This window comes from Anomaloglossus baeobatrachus, chromosome 10 (genome assembly GCF_048569485.1).
Source record: "Anomaloglossus baeobatrachus isolate aAnoBae1 chromosome 10, aAnoBae1.hap1, whole genome shotgun sequence".
NCBI classification, from domain to species: Eukaryota; Metazoa; Chordata; class Amphibia; order Anura; family Aromobatidae; genus Anomaloglossus; species Anomaloglossus baeobatrachus.
The window spans coordinates 70,976,680-70,992,276 of NC_134362.1; positions in this window are offsets into that span (position 1 = coordinate 70,976,680).

The following is a 15,597-nucleotide window of genomic DNA, read 5'->3' on the forward strand; positions in this document are numbered from 1 at the left end:
CATTACATGTAGAGGCATACTATTGTAGACCTATGTCCCCTAAGGGGTTAAGGGTTGGCTCAATAACCCTATGAATACTGTTACAGGTTTTTGCAGTTCTCATGTAGGACTGGTTCATGAATTAACTAATTAACTAATTAAGTATATTTGGAATGATAATTAACAAACATCTTATGTGATAGAGGTTAGATTGACTAGAGTCTGAATACTGCAATTACTAAATATATGTACTAAAAATGAGCAATTTTTGATGTGGATCATTTTTGACCTGAGTTATTGTTGTAATAATCTGTATGTAACTCTATACCATTTGGTGTTATTTATAATGAATATTTTTGATATCTGGCTTAACTGTTGCCTTCTGTCACACTGCCCTGAATATTTCTGTATTGAAATGTGTCCTTGATTGTTTTTAAATCACGTAATCTGCACTGGTTGTTTTTTTATATTTAATAATTTTTTGTAATAATGTATCGTTATTAAATTTAATTGTCCATTTGGAAGTTACTGAAATATGGTTACAAAGGACTGGTGGTCATTTATAGGATTTATCAACCTGGTTGTGTGTATGATTTGGTGTGTTATGGAACTGGTACCGACCTCTTCTGGATCCAGGATGAGTACCGCACCTTAAGTGAGGTGCAGTACCCTGTGGTGACTGAAGCCTCAGGGGCACCACATTCTTCTCGGTGGTATTGTGATGCCCTGGCCTATCAGGTCGTCACAGGGTATTGTGCAAGCTGCCCTTCTGCACAGTATCCACTCCTCCTTGGTTACGGATCCTGGTCCTGTGGTGTTGTTAACAGCTTAGCCAGTCAAAATCCTAGGAACACTTTACACCGTACCCACCAGACACCATTGAGGGGCCTGAAGGGAATAGGGCCGCCCATATGGGCCTTGGTAGGGGAAAGGGACAAGGTGGAAAAGGGGTAGGAGAGTTGTTTGGTGACTCTCAAGAGGAGAGGTCAGAGTGTAGGAGCTGGGCTCCTTGAGTACTAGGTAGTAGACGTTGGTCTGGGCCTGGTAGGAGCTGGAACCCCGATCGCAGGGGATCGTGTGAAGGGGCATGGACTGCCGAGGAGGGCAGCCGGCGGCCTTGAGCCATCACCGGGCAGGGGCCAGGGCATGACGGGGTATGTAGACCCTAGGCCGGGAAGTAGCTTCACGCGTCCTGGTAATTTACCCGTCGGGGGTGAAGACTTCAAGATTCATCCCCAACCCGCTCCAAAATCGGGGTACTAGCGCACTGCACCGATGGGATAGGACTTTCCCAAATTACAGTCCAAAGAAATCCTACATGTGAACCCTGAGAGCAAGCTCACTCCATTAACCATACGGGTGAGCGGGACCCGAACAGTTCCAAACTTGAGGGTCCAATAGTGAGAAGGTGCCTCGGAAAAGGCCACAGGCTAACAGCAACACCAAAGACACGGATACAGGCGTGCCCCCTCCATGCTGCATTGGTGCTCAGAATTCTGGTTTACAAGCTGTCGGTGTTAAGTGACTGTGGCATATAATGGATGCGACAAGTCTGGGCAGCTTAGACTGATATTTTTAGCCTGATGGGGCCCAATAACCATGGGCCTCCCCAGCCTTAGAATACCAGCCCCAGCTACCTGCTTTATCATAGCAGAGCATCAAAATTGGGGGGACCCCACACAATTTATTTGTTTAAATAATTTGTTTAAAAATACGCTGAGTCCCACTTACTTTGATACACAGCCAAGATAAGCTGCAGCCTTAGCCGTCTGCTTTATCTGTTCAGGGGCCATGCCCAAACACTAGGTATCCGGTACGGACCCCAAACTTTACAGTTCGGGTTCACCCATCACTAATGCTGTTCCCTTTTCATTTGAGCAGTTTCCATATATTTCATGTAGTTTCATGCCCCCTCCAGACTTTCTGGGAGGGTCTTAAGGGTGCTTTACACCCTGCGACATCGCTAGCGATGTCGTGAGCGATATCACCCGCTCCCGTCGTTGGTGCGATATATGGTGATCGCTGCCGTAGCGAACATTATCACTACGGCAGCGTCACATGCACATACCTGTTCTGCGACGTCTCTGTGGCCGGCGATCCGCCTCCTTTCTAAGGGGGCGGTTCGTGCGGCGTCACAGCGATGTCACACGGCAGCCGTCCAATAGCAGAGGAGAGGCAGAGATGAGCGACCGGAACATCCCGCTCACCTCCTTCCTTCCTCATTGCCGGTGGACGCAGGTAAGGAAATGTTCGTCGTTCCTGTGGCATCACACATAGCGATGTGTGGTGCCGCAGGAACGACGAACAACATCGTACCTGCAGCAGCAACGATATTAAGGAAAGGAGCGATGTGTCAACGAGCCACGATTTTTCATGCTTTTGTGATCGTTGATCGTCGCTCCTTGGTGTCACACGCTGCGATGTCACTACCGGCGCCGGATGTGCGTCACTAACGACGTGACCCCGACGATATATCGGTAGCGATGTCGCAGCGTGTAAAGCACCCTTTACTTAAAAATGCTTCAGTTTCTCATTGATTATTGAATTATTGACTTCCTGGAAGTACTATTACAGCTGCATATTTTCACACAAGTTAGTTATATAGTGTAACTTGTGTTTTTATGTTATCTCCGCCCATTTTATGAAAAATAAGTGGAGCTTGATGGAATCAATAGATTGTGTGGCCTAAATTGCTGCAGAAGTGTAGGACTGGAGTACATGACTTAAGCTGAGTTCACATGTCCTGTAATTATCCGTTAGAACGGATCTTGCAGATATACGTTGGCAAAATGTTTGCCGGCTCCATTTTTTTTAACATGGGAGTCTATGGAGAACAATCAGTTAACGGATTGCTATTCATCTTTCGTTTAAAACGAATCCTGTAAGTAAAAAAAACGGATCCATTACAAATGCAAGAATAACGGATGTCAGAATAGAAATCAGTTAACAGATATGTTCTCCATAGACATACGTTAAAAAAAAACAAACAAAACGGATCCGGTTGACAATTATTTGACTACAGATGTTATGTACGCACAACTTTTTTCATCAACAGATCCCCAACGGATCCATTCTAACAGATGATTCCAGGACATGTGAGCTCAGCCTTAAGGCCGCTTTACACGCTACGAGCAAAAAATGAACCAGCACTGTGTGTAAAGGTTGCTTTACACGCTAAGAGATCGCTAAAGCGATCTCGTTGGGGTCACGGATTTTGTGACGCACATCCGGCCGCTTTAGTGATGCCGTTGCGTGTGACACCTATGAGCGATTTTGAATAGTCGCAAAAACGTTCAAAATCACTAATCAGTGACATCACCCCCTATTCTCAATTATCGGTGCTGCTGAGTGTACGATGTAGTTCATCATTCCTGCGGCAGCACACATCGCTATGTGTGACACCGCAGGAACGAGGAACCTCACCTCACCTGCGGCCGCCGGTAATGAGGAAGGAAGGAGGTGGGCGTGATGTTACGTCCCGCTCATATCCGCCCCTCCGCTTCTATTGGGCGCCTGCTTAGTGATGTCGCTGTGACAGCGAACGAACCGCCCCCTCAGAAAGGAGGCGGTTCGCCGGTCACAGCGACGTCGTTAAGCAGGTAAGTAGTGTGACGGGTCTGAGCGATGTTGTACGCCACGGGTACTGATTTGCCCGTGTCACACAACCGATGGGGGCGGGTACGCACACTAGTGACATCGGTAACGATATCGCAGGGTGTAAAGCGGCCTTTACTCTAGCAGACATATAAAAGAGCTTGTGCCTCTTAATAAATCTGGCGTACCTTATTCCTGCAGATCTTAGGTCAAGACTGGCTTTTAAACCACAACACTAGATGTACATGTATATCAATAATATGTATTTATCGTTAGTGTGTATGTAATATTGTGTTATTAGTGTGTGTGGCTTGACTAAAGGAGCGCACATATATAAAGATTTCATATAAATTCATATAAAATAAAAAGCGGTATATAGTAAAAGTTATTTTTTTATTAAAAAAGATAAAAAAAGATACGGTTTATCATTCAGCTGTGAAATGGATAAAGGGCAGATGATAAATGCATGATGACTGTGCAGATTGGATTACTTTGCCTCATTTTGGTTTTGTGGAATAAGGTGCATTAAATAAACACAAAATAAGAAATCACTTTAACAAATATGAGATGGGGCATGTCCTTAATGTCCGTAGGTGATCTGGCTTCTTGATCACTTCATAATCATTATATATTTTAAACTATTTTATTTTCTAGAGAAACAATCCATGCCAGATTAAGATCCTTCATTTTGAGCGATTATTGTGCAGATCCTTCAATGCCTGATCCTTCATCTTGAGCGACTATTACACCAGATCCTTCAATGCCAGATCCTTCATCTTGGGCGATTATTGCACCAGATCCTTCAATGCCAGATCCCTCATCGTGAGAGATTACTGCACCAGATCCTTCAATGCCAGATCCTTCATCTTGAGCGATTACTTCACCAGATCCTTCAATGCCAGATCCTTCATCTTGAGCGATTACTGCACCAGATCCTTCAATGCCAGATCCTTCATCTTGAGCGATTACTGCACCAGATCCTTCAAAGCCAGATCCTTCATCTTGAGCAATTACTGCACCAGATCCTTCAATGCCAGATCCTTCATCTTGAGCGATTACTGCGCCAGATCCTTCAATGCCAGATCCTTCATCTTGAGCGATTACTGCACCAGATCCTTCAATGCCAGATCCTTCATCTTGAGCGATTACTGCACCAGATCCTTCAATGCCAGATCCTTCATCTTGAGCGATTACTGCGCCAGATCCTTCAATGCCAGATCCTTCATCTTGAGCGATTACTGCACCAGATCCTTCAATGCCAGATCCTTCATCTTGAGCGATTACTGCACCAGATCCTTCAATGCCAGATCCTTCATCTTGAGCGATTACTGCACCAGATCCTTCAATGCCAGATCCTTCATCTTGAGAGATTACTGCACCAGATCCTTCAATGCCAGATCCTTCATCTTGAGCGATTACTGCACCAGATACTTCAATGCCAGATCCTTCATCTTGAGCGATTACTGCACCAGATCCTTCAATGCCAGATCCTTCATCCTGAGCGATTATTGTGCCAATTTCCTGGCCAGATCCTAATCCAGATCCTTCAAAAACTAAAAAGAAAAAAAAAAAAAAGAGATCAGTAAACAGAAAACTAAAAAAGACTATAGTACAAAAGGAATGGACATTAGCATCTCTGTGTGAAGGAAGACAATGTGCAGCTGAGATTTCTTCTAGTGGGAAAAATTAAATTAAAGAATAGAACAATGGGGAGAATTTATCAACATTATCGGAGAGCATGAATTTACTAGTCTACAAAAATGTCACTAATTGCAGCACATTTATCACATTGGTGCATGTGTGCAGGAAGCCGGCCATTCTATTCCTTATGCCATCTCTTAAGGTACCGTCACACTAAACGACGCTCCAGCGATCCCACCAGCAACCTGACTTGGTGCGATCACTGGAGCGTCGCTACACAGGTTGCTGGTGAGCTGTCACACAGGCAGATCTCACCAGCAACCAGTGACCAGCCCCCAGCCAGCAGCGACGCGTGGAAGCATGCTGCACTTGGTAACTAAGGTAAATATCGGGTAACCAACCCGATATTTACCTTGGTTACCAGCACGCACCGCTTAGCGCTGGCTCCCTACAGTCCTAGCAACAGTACACATCGGGTTAATTACCCGATGTGTACTCCGGCTACGTGTGCAGGGAGCAGGGAGCCGGCACTGACAGTGTGAGAGCGGCGGAGGCTGGTAACGAAGGTAAATATCAGGTAACCAAGGTAAGGGCTTCTTTGTTACCCGCTGTTTACCGAGGTTACCAGCGTCCGCAGAAGCCGGCTCCTGCTGCCTGCACATTCCGCTGTTGCTCTGTCGCTGTCACACACAGCGATCTGTGCTTCACAGCAGGAAAGCAACAACTAAAAAATGGCCCAGGACATTCAGCAACAACCAACGACCTCACAGCAGGGGCCAGGTTGTTGCTGGATGTCACACACAGCAACATCGCTAGCAACATCGCTGCTACGTCACAAAAGCCGTGCCCCACCAGCGATGTTGCCAGGGATGTTGCTTAGTGTGACGTGGCCTTTAGCTAATATACATGCACAGATATATTTAGGCTTTGTTTTGCTTGTTTACCCATTTTAGGCTATGTGCGCACGTTGCGTAATTACATGCAGTTACGCTGCGCTCTGCACCGCAGCGTAACTGCATGCGTCCTGCGTCCCCTGCATAATCTATGATGATTATGCAGGAGCTGTGCGCACGTGACGTCTTAGAGAGCAGCGCTTCGGCTGCTGCCCGAATAGCGCGTTCTAAGAAGTGACATGTCACTTCTTCCGTGCGCTCTGCCTGCAGTCCCCGCTCTGTCTATGGCAGGAGCTGCAGTCAGAGCGCATGAAATCGGCTTTTTTTTTCATTACGGACTGTTTCTGCAGCGATTTGAAGCGCACGTGTGCTGTTCAGATCGCTGCAGAAAATTCTGCAGGGCTAGTACACAACGTGCGCACATAGCCTTAGCCTGTATTGGTGCGGTATAATTCCCTTTACACTTTGCGTAATAAAGAGACCAATATGAAATATCCCACATGATGGTGCTGCACTGGGGCCCAGGAACATTAAGTGAGTGTATATACAGTATAATGTATACTATTATACGGTATATAATATAAAAACCACAAACTACATATGTTAGGTAGAATTCCTGAATACCGGGGGGAAGAAAATCAGAAACAAGGGTCCCAATGTGGTACGTAAGGCACATGTCACATATGCAAATTAATTTGACAAATAAAAAATTGTGGATGAAGGGTTCTGTATAAAACAGATCATATTTTATTGTAACCATTAAAACGTCAACACTTAAAAAACTCAGAAAAAACAACAATAATGTAATAAGACAGGTGCTAATCACAGATAAATCCAGTGCTGTATTACACCACAATAAATACACAGTAACAAGAGTATAGAGGTGAAAATGAAGTATCATATATAATCAGTAGTTAACAGACATCAATTTATTAATTAGTTACTAAGCAACAAGAACAAAAAAAAAAGACTGCAAAAATATCAGGGGATTAGTGTCTGAGAGCACCTATGTGTGTTAAAGGGAATCTGTCAGCAGGTTTTTGCTCCCCCATCTGAGAGCAGCACAATGTAGAGACAGAAACCCTGATTCCAGCGATGTGTCACTTACTGAGCTGTTTGCTGTCATTTTGAGAAAATCAATGTTTTCTCTGCTACAGATCTAGCAGTTATCCAGAGCTCATGAATATGCTGGACTACCTGCAGCACACCAAGTAGTCCTGTAATGATAATCTACAGCTGATTAAATAGTGATTTGATCAAAACTACACTAAGCAGACCAGTAAGTGACACAGCAGGATCTCTGCCCCTACATCATGCTGCTCTCAGATTAAGTGGCAAAAACCTGGTGACAGATTCCCTTTAAGGAACAGAATGTGCTGGGCCTTCATCTGCAAAGAATTAAGATTATAGAACAGAACAATGGGGAAAATTTTCAGAGAGGATGATTTTACTAGTCTTAAAATATCAGTAATTGCAGCACATTTATCACATTGATGCATGTGTGCAGGAAGCCGGCCATTCTACTCCTGATGTGATCTCATGGTTCGTTTACCTACAGATATATTCAGGTTTTATTTTTTTTTTGTACCCATTTTTGGACAGTATTTTTATCTGACCAATTTTAGTGCACAAGACACAGTTTAGGGACCAGTTACGGATCTTACACTGAGGCCCAGGAACATCAAGTGTGTGTGCGTATGCATGTGTGTGTGTGTGTGTGTGTGTGTGTGTGTGTGTGTGTGTGTGTGTGTGTGTGTGTGTGTGTGTGTGTGTGTGTGTGTGTGTGTGTGTGTGTGTGTATGTGTGTGTGTATGCATGTGTGTATGCATGTGTGTGTATGTGTGCGTGTGTGTATTTAAGTATGTATGTATGCGTGTGGTGTGTGTATGTATATGTGTGGTGTGTGTGTGCGTGTGCATGCTTGTGTATTTTTGTGTGTGTGGTGTGTGTGTGTGTGTTTATGTATGTATGTATATATGCGTGTGGTGTGTGTGTGTGTGTATGTATATGTGTGGAGTGTGTGCGCGCGCGCGTGTATGTGTGTGTGTGTACTTATCTATACACCTTTATATAGCTAGAGATTTATATCTACATATCTACATATAGATATAGGATCTTTCTGGGCCTCAGTGTAAACTCTGTACTATATACATTGTATGTATTAGTATTTATATATATATATATATATATATATATCTCATATTATGTATAATATACTAGAATATATACTATATACTATTCTATACAATGTACTATTTAGTATATTTTATTAGGATACCTCCCTGGTAATAATTTAAACATTATAACAATAGAATGATTGGATAAAAGTTGCAAAATGTAAAATATTTAGAGCTTGCAGAGTAGGGGTTAATCACAGATATTGCCTGTACTAAGATTCATCAACAGTTAAGGGGGCTTTACACGCTACGACATCGCTAATGCGAACTCGTTGGGGTCACGGAATTTGTGCTGCACATCCGGCCGCATTAGTGAAGCCGTTGCGTGTGACACCTATGAACGATTTTGCATCGTCGCAAAAGCGTGCAAAATCGCTCATCGGTGACATGGGGGTCCATTCTCAAATATCGTTACTGCAGCTGTAACGAAGTTGTTCCTCGTTCCTGCGGCAGCAAACATCGCTCCGTGTGACACCGCAGGAACGAGGAACCTCTCCTTACCTGCCTTCCGCCCGCAATGCGGAAGGAAGGAGATGGGGTGGATGTTACGTCCCGCTCATCTCCGCCCCTCCGCTTCTATTGGGCGGCGGTTCAGTGACGCTGCTGTGACGTCGCTGTGACGCTGAACGAACCGCCCCCTTAGAAAGGAGGCGGTTCACCGGTCACAGCGACATCGCCGGGCAGGTAAGTATGTGTGACGGGTCTGGGCGATGTTGTGCGGCACGGACAGCGATTTGCCCGTGTCGCACAACAGATGGGGGCGGGTACCCACACTAGCGATATCGATACAGATATCGCAGTGTGTAAAGCGGCCTTTAGAAATATCTTAACTTCTTGTTGTGTTCTAGAATGCTATCACACATAAAGAACATTATATGCCTAGTTTTTTTGGGGGAGGATTGCAGCCATGTGTGGAACACTTTTTACAAAACCGTAATTTATTTTCTTATTACATTCTCACAATCCAGCCCAAGCTGTGCTCCTAGCTATGTCCAAAATTAACCCCTTTACCCTTTACCACCAAGCACAATCTTATACGTCACTGTTCATTTTTGTCAATTGTAGGCTATGTCCGCATATTGCACTTTTGTGGTGACCACAAAAATGCATCCTGTAGCCAAAAAAAGTATCAAAAGGCTTGCGTTTTTGGTGCGTTTTTTGACCATGCGTTTATTTATTTTTAATCGCCAATGGGTCAAAAATGCAAAATAATTGACATGCATTTTTGTGGTCAACACAAACATGCAGCCCATTAAAAGCAACGTGTGCACAAGCAAATCTGAAATCTCTTTTAGACTTTGCTGGGAAAGGAAAAGCATGCAGTTTATGGTGACTAAAAAGTGACCACAAAATGCACCAGAAAAGCATCAAAAACCACAGCATGCACATGGGGCCTAAAACGGGCCTAATAAAAATCAATAAAAAATGTAAAAAAAAAAAAAAAATTTAAATATGACAAAAACAAAAAAAAAAAATCAAAAAGTTCAAATAGCTCTCTTGTCCCTTGTCTCTTTTGTCCCATTGAAAATAAAGCAATAAAATAAAAAACATATATACATATTTGGTATCGCTGCTTTCAGATATGCCCGATCAAAATATAAAAGTAATCTGCTCGGTAAAAAAATCAAAACACCAGAATTAAGATTTTTGGGTTCACCGCAACATTGTATTAAAATGCTATAACAAGCAATCAAAAAATTTCATCTACACAAAAATAGTATAATTAAAAACGCGAGCTCAAGACTCAAAAAATAAAGCCGGTACGGAGCCCCAGATCCTGAAAAATGAGAACGCTACAGGTCTCAGAAAATGGCGACAAAAGCACAAATCTTTGACAAATGTTTGTGAATTTTTTTTCACCATTTAGATCAAAGTAAAACTATACATGTTTGGTATCTACAAACTCGTTCTGACCTGGGGAATCACACTCCCTGGTCAGTCTTACCATAGAGTGAAGATGGCAAATATAAAACCCATAAAACCTTTGTGGAATTGCACTTTTTTGCAATTTCACTGAACTTGGAATTATTTTCCCTGTTTTTCAGTACAATATGGGACAGAATGAATGGTGTCGTTCAAAAGTACAACTCGTCCTGCAAAACCAAACCATCGTATGGCATACCTCCCAACTTTTAAAGAAGGAAAAGAGGGACAAAGTTTGCGGCGCACGTAGCGCGCCGCGGCAAATTTTTAGGCCACGCCCCCTAACCACACCCATTTCACAGTCACGCCCATATCCACTCCCCATCCACACCCATTCAGCACAAACACGCAGGCAGCCGGCGGGCCTCCAGCACGGACACGCAGGCAGCCAGCGGGCCTCCAGCACGGACACGCAGGCAGCCGGCGGGCCTCCAGCACGGACACGCAGGCAGCCACAGTGAGGCGGCCGGTCGCCTTCACAGACAGGCGGCCGGCCGCCTTCACAGACAGGCGGCGGGCCGCCCGCACAGAGAGGCGGCCAGCCGCCCGCAGAGAGAGGCGGCCGGCCGCCCGCACAATGAGGCGGCGGGCCGCCCGCACAGACAGGCGGCAGGGGGGCGCCCGCACAGACAGGCGGCAGGGGGGCGCCCGCACAGACAGGCGGCAGGGGGGCGCCCGCACAGACAGGCGGCAGGGGGGCGCCCGCACAGACAGGCAGCAGGGGGGCGCCCGCACAGACAGGCGGCGAGGGGGGCGCCCGCACAGACAGGCGGCAGGGGGGCGCCCGCACAGACAGGCGGCAGGGGGGCGCCCGCACAGACAGGCGGCAGGGGGTGAGGGGGGAGGGAGGGAAATCAGCGCTGGGGAGATTAGTTTACTGTACCAGCAGCAGCACAGGCAGCGCTCCTCTCTATGCCACGTCTACTAGGATGGTAGGAGGGAAAAGCAGGGAGGCGGAGAGAGAGTGGGTGGGCGGAGCCCGGGAGCCGGCCGTCCCGCCCGTGGCAACGGGACAAACAACGTAAAGCGTGAAAGTCCCGCTGTATCCGGGACGGTTGGGAGGTATGCAGCATGTTAGAATGTGTACATAAGATCCCGCTGGTGGTGGCCGCAGCTTATAGGCCCCAAATCTGGTGACAGGTTCCCTTTAAAGTGAACCTGTCAGGTGCAATATGCACTCAGAGCCAGGAGCAGTTCTGGGTGTATATTGCTAATCCCTGCCTAACCGTCCCTGTATACACTAGCATAGATAAAGAGATCAAGAACAAATATTTTTAAAGATCTTATATCTTATGCTAATGAGCGCGGGGACTAGTCACAAGGGCGTTACTTCACTTGGCTAGTCGGCTCGCATAGCATGTTAGCATGTTATTACGCCCCTGTGTGAGTACTAACACGCTATATGAGCCGACTAGCCAAGTGAAGTAACGCCCTTGGGACTAGTCCCCGCGCTAATTAGCATAAGATATAAGCTCTTTAAAAATACTTTTTCTATAGATGCCTTTATCTATGCTAGTGTATACAGGGACAGTTAGGGAGGGATTAGCAATATACACCCAGAACTGCTCCTGGCTCTGAGTGCAGATTGCACCTGATAGGTTCCCTTTAAAGGGAACCTGTCACCAGAAATTTAGCAAAAAAAATAAAAGATTCCCCTCTGCAGCTCCTGGGCTGAATTCTGGAAAGGTTCCTGTTGCTATTGTGCCCCCTTTGAGACCTAAAATAATACTTTATGAAGTCTTACCTTTTTGTATGCAAATCTGTTTTTATGGTCACGGGGGCGGGCTGCCTGGCGTCCGTTATTCCCCCTCCTGCCGCTGTACGCCGTCCCCCATTGCTCATTTCCATACATGAGGACGCCTTCCTCATGTAACTGTCCTCCTGAAGTTTTGTGCATGCCCAGTGCCACTCTCGCGGGAGTAAGCACTGTGCAAAGTGTGAACGCTTTTGAGGTGATTGCGCAGGCGCGAGATTATGGGCGGCGCTGTGATTGTCATCAGCAGCGTCATCCAAGTACCTTCCCATAATCTCGTGCCCGCGCTTCTCACTCTGCCTCCACCGTTATGCGCAAGCACTGGCCATATGAACCACGTTACCTATTACCATGGGCGCGAGATTATGGGCGGCGCTGTGATTGTCATCAGCAGCGTCATCCAAGTACCTTCCCATAATCTCGTGCCCGTGCTTCTCACTCTGCCTCCACCGTTATGCGCAAGCACTGGCCATATGAACCACGTTACCTATTACCATGGGCGCGAGATTATGGGCGGCGCTGTGATTGTCATCAGCAGCGTCATCCAAGTACCTGCCCATAATCTCGTGCCCGCGCTTCTCACTCTACCTCCACCGTTATGTGCAAGCACTGGCCATATGAACCACGTTACCTATTACCATGGGCGCGGGATTATGGGCGGCGCTGTGATTGTCATCAGCAAAGTCATCCAAGTACCCGCCCATAATCTCGTGCCCGCGCTTCTCACTCTGCCTCCACCGTTATGCGCAAGCACTGTCCATATGAACCATGTTACCTATTACCGTGGGCGCGAGATTATGGGCGGCGCTGTGATTGTCATCAGCAAAGTCATCCAAGTACCCGCCCATAATCTCGTGCAAGCAGTAATAGGTAACATGGTTCATATGGCCAGCACTTGCGCATAACGGTGGAGTCAGAGGGAAAAGTGCGGGCACGAGATTATGGGCGGGTACTTGGTTAACGCTGCTGATGACAATCACAGCGCCGCCCATAATCTCGTGCCTGCGCAATCACCTGAAAAAGCGTTCACATGCGCAAAACTTCGGGAGGACAGTTACATGAGGAAGGCGTCCTTGTGTATGTAAATGAGCAATGGGGGACTGCGTAAAGCGGCAGGAGGGGGAATAACGGACGCCAGACAGCCCGCCCCCGTGACCATAAAAACACATTTGCATACAAAAAGGTAAGACTTCATAAAGTATTTTTGTAGGTCTCAAAGGGGGCACAATAACAACAGGAACCTTTCTAGAAGCAGCCCAGGAGCTGCAGAGGGGAATCTATTACTTTCATTGTGAAATTTCTGCTGACAGGTTCCCTTTAACTGGTAGAGGAGCCAGGATAAAGCAGAGCTGAAGCTGTTGGGAAGCTAGGACCCAGCAGCTCTGCTCCACAGGCAGGAGACCACTGATCGGTAATAGAAGCATGGGCAGATGTCACTCTGCATAGGTTATTGCCACTGCTATCTGCAGGAGAGAGAAGAGCTGATTGCACGGTCTCCTCAGCGTCCTGACTCCCCGCGTGTCTGCAGCAGTGAGAAGCCGCACACGGGGAATCAGAGAACAGCTGCAGACAAACGCAGGCTCCAGGACTGGGGGGGTCGGCTCTGGTGCAGGGGGGGGGCTCTGCTGCAGGGGGGGGGGGGCTCTGCTGCAGGGGGGGGTCGCTCTGCTGCAGGGGGGGGTCGCTCTGCTGCAGGGGGTGATTCATACCTCAGCAGCAGTCACAGGAGTAGGTGCGCGGTCGGCTCTGTAATGAATAGAAGGGAGAAACAGCGAGGCGGGGCTACAGTGGGTGGGTGGAGCCGTGACAAACAGCCTCACGGGCGGGACCCGGGATCAAAGGCTCAGAAGAGGGACTGTCCCGCTGTATCCGGGACGGTTGGGAGGTATGCGTATGGCTATACTGATGGAAAAATAAAAAAAGTTCTGGTTCTTGAAAGAAGGTGTGGAAAAACGAAATAAAAAAAATTGAAAAAGCGCCGGTGGGTTAAGGAGTTAATAGAGCAGTTAAATGAAGGCATTGATGTTAGACATATTCTTAGAGGATTACAACACTGTATGATACTATAATATAAATATGACATATACTAAGAAGCTGTAAGAAGTCAGACAATAGATACAATAATGGAGCTGGACTTACCAGGAGCGGACAGTGTGCGTGTCACACAGCACAGGATGAGGAGGTAAGCCGCCTGCATTGTGCTCCTCATTTCTGTACCACTACAGGTGAGATGTGAGGAGCAGATGGAAGAGGCCTCATTATATAGGGCGGAGACACTACATTGGGGGAGGGGCCAGCGATGGTGATAGCTCCGCCCTCCTGTACAAACACAATGTTATCACATTCCAATGCAAATAACACTGATGGTTACACAGTAAAGGCCCTGTCACACACAGAGATAAATCTTTGGCAGATCTGTGGTTGCAGTGAAATTGTGGACAATCAGTGCCAGGTTTGTGGCTGTGTACAAATGGAATAATATGTCCATGATTTCACTGCAACCACAGATCTGCCAAAGATTTATCTCTGTGTGTGACGGGGCCTTTACATCAGATCTGGGGTTTAGGGGTGCTTCACACACAGCGAGCTCGCTGCCGAGATCGCTGCTGAGTCACGCTTTTTGTGACGCAGCAGTGACCTCATTAGCGATCTCGCTGTGTGTGACAATGAGCAGCGATCTGGCCCCTGCTGCGAGATCGCTGCTCGTTACACACAGCCCTGGTTCGTTTTCTTCAAAGCCGCTCTCCTGCTGTGACACACAGATCGCTGTGTGTGACAGCAAGAGAGCGACAAATGAAGCAAGCAGGGAGCAGGAGCCGGCGTCTGACAGCTGAGGTAAGCTGTATCCAAGATAAACATCGGGTAACCAAGGTGGTTACCCGATATTTACCTTAGTTACGAGCCTCTGCAGCTCTCACGCTGCCTGTGCTGCCGGCTCCGGCTCTCTGCACATGTAGCTGCTGTACACATCGGGTTAATTAACCCGATGTGTACAGCAGCTAGGAGAGCAAGGAGCCAGCGCTAAGCAGTGTGCGCGGCTCCCTGCTCTCTGCACATGTAGCTGCATTACACATCGGGTTAATTAACCCGATGTGTACTGTAGCTATGGTAGGAGAGCAAGGAGCCAGCGCTCAGTGTGCGCGGCTCCCTGCTCCCTGCACACACAGCTGTGCGCTGGTAACTAACGTAAACATCGGGTAACCATACCCGATGTTTACCTTAGTTACCAGTCTCCGCAGCTTCCAGACGGCAGCTCCGTGCAAGCGCAGCGTCGCTTGCACGTCGCTGCTGGCTGGGGGCTGTTCACTGGTCGCTGGTGAGATCTGCCTGTTTGACAGCTCACCAGCGACCATGTAGCGATGCAGCAGCGATCCTGACCAGGTCAGATCGCTGGTCGGATCGCTGCTGCATCGCTAAGTGTGAAGGTACCCTTACACTTCATATTACACAGCATCATGGATTGTGTTATTTACGTCGTACTCTATATTATTTAGGTTGTTGATAAATATTTTTGGTTTCTTAAGTTTTCTTCTGACTGTATAGAGATATATAGTACAGCACCAGCAATGTAATCATCTGTAATAATCTGCTGACAAACAAAGATGTATTAGGCTAAAAAGCATCAGGACCCGTGCCC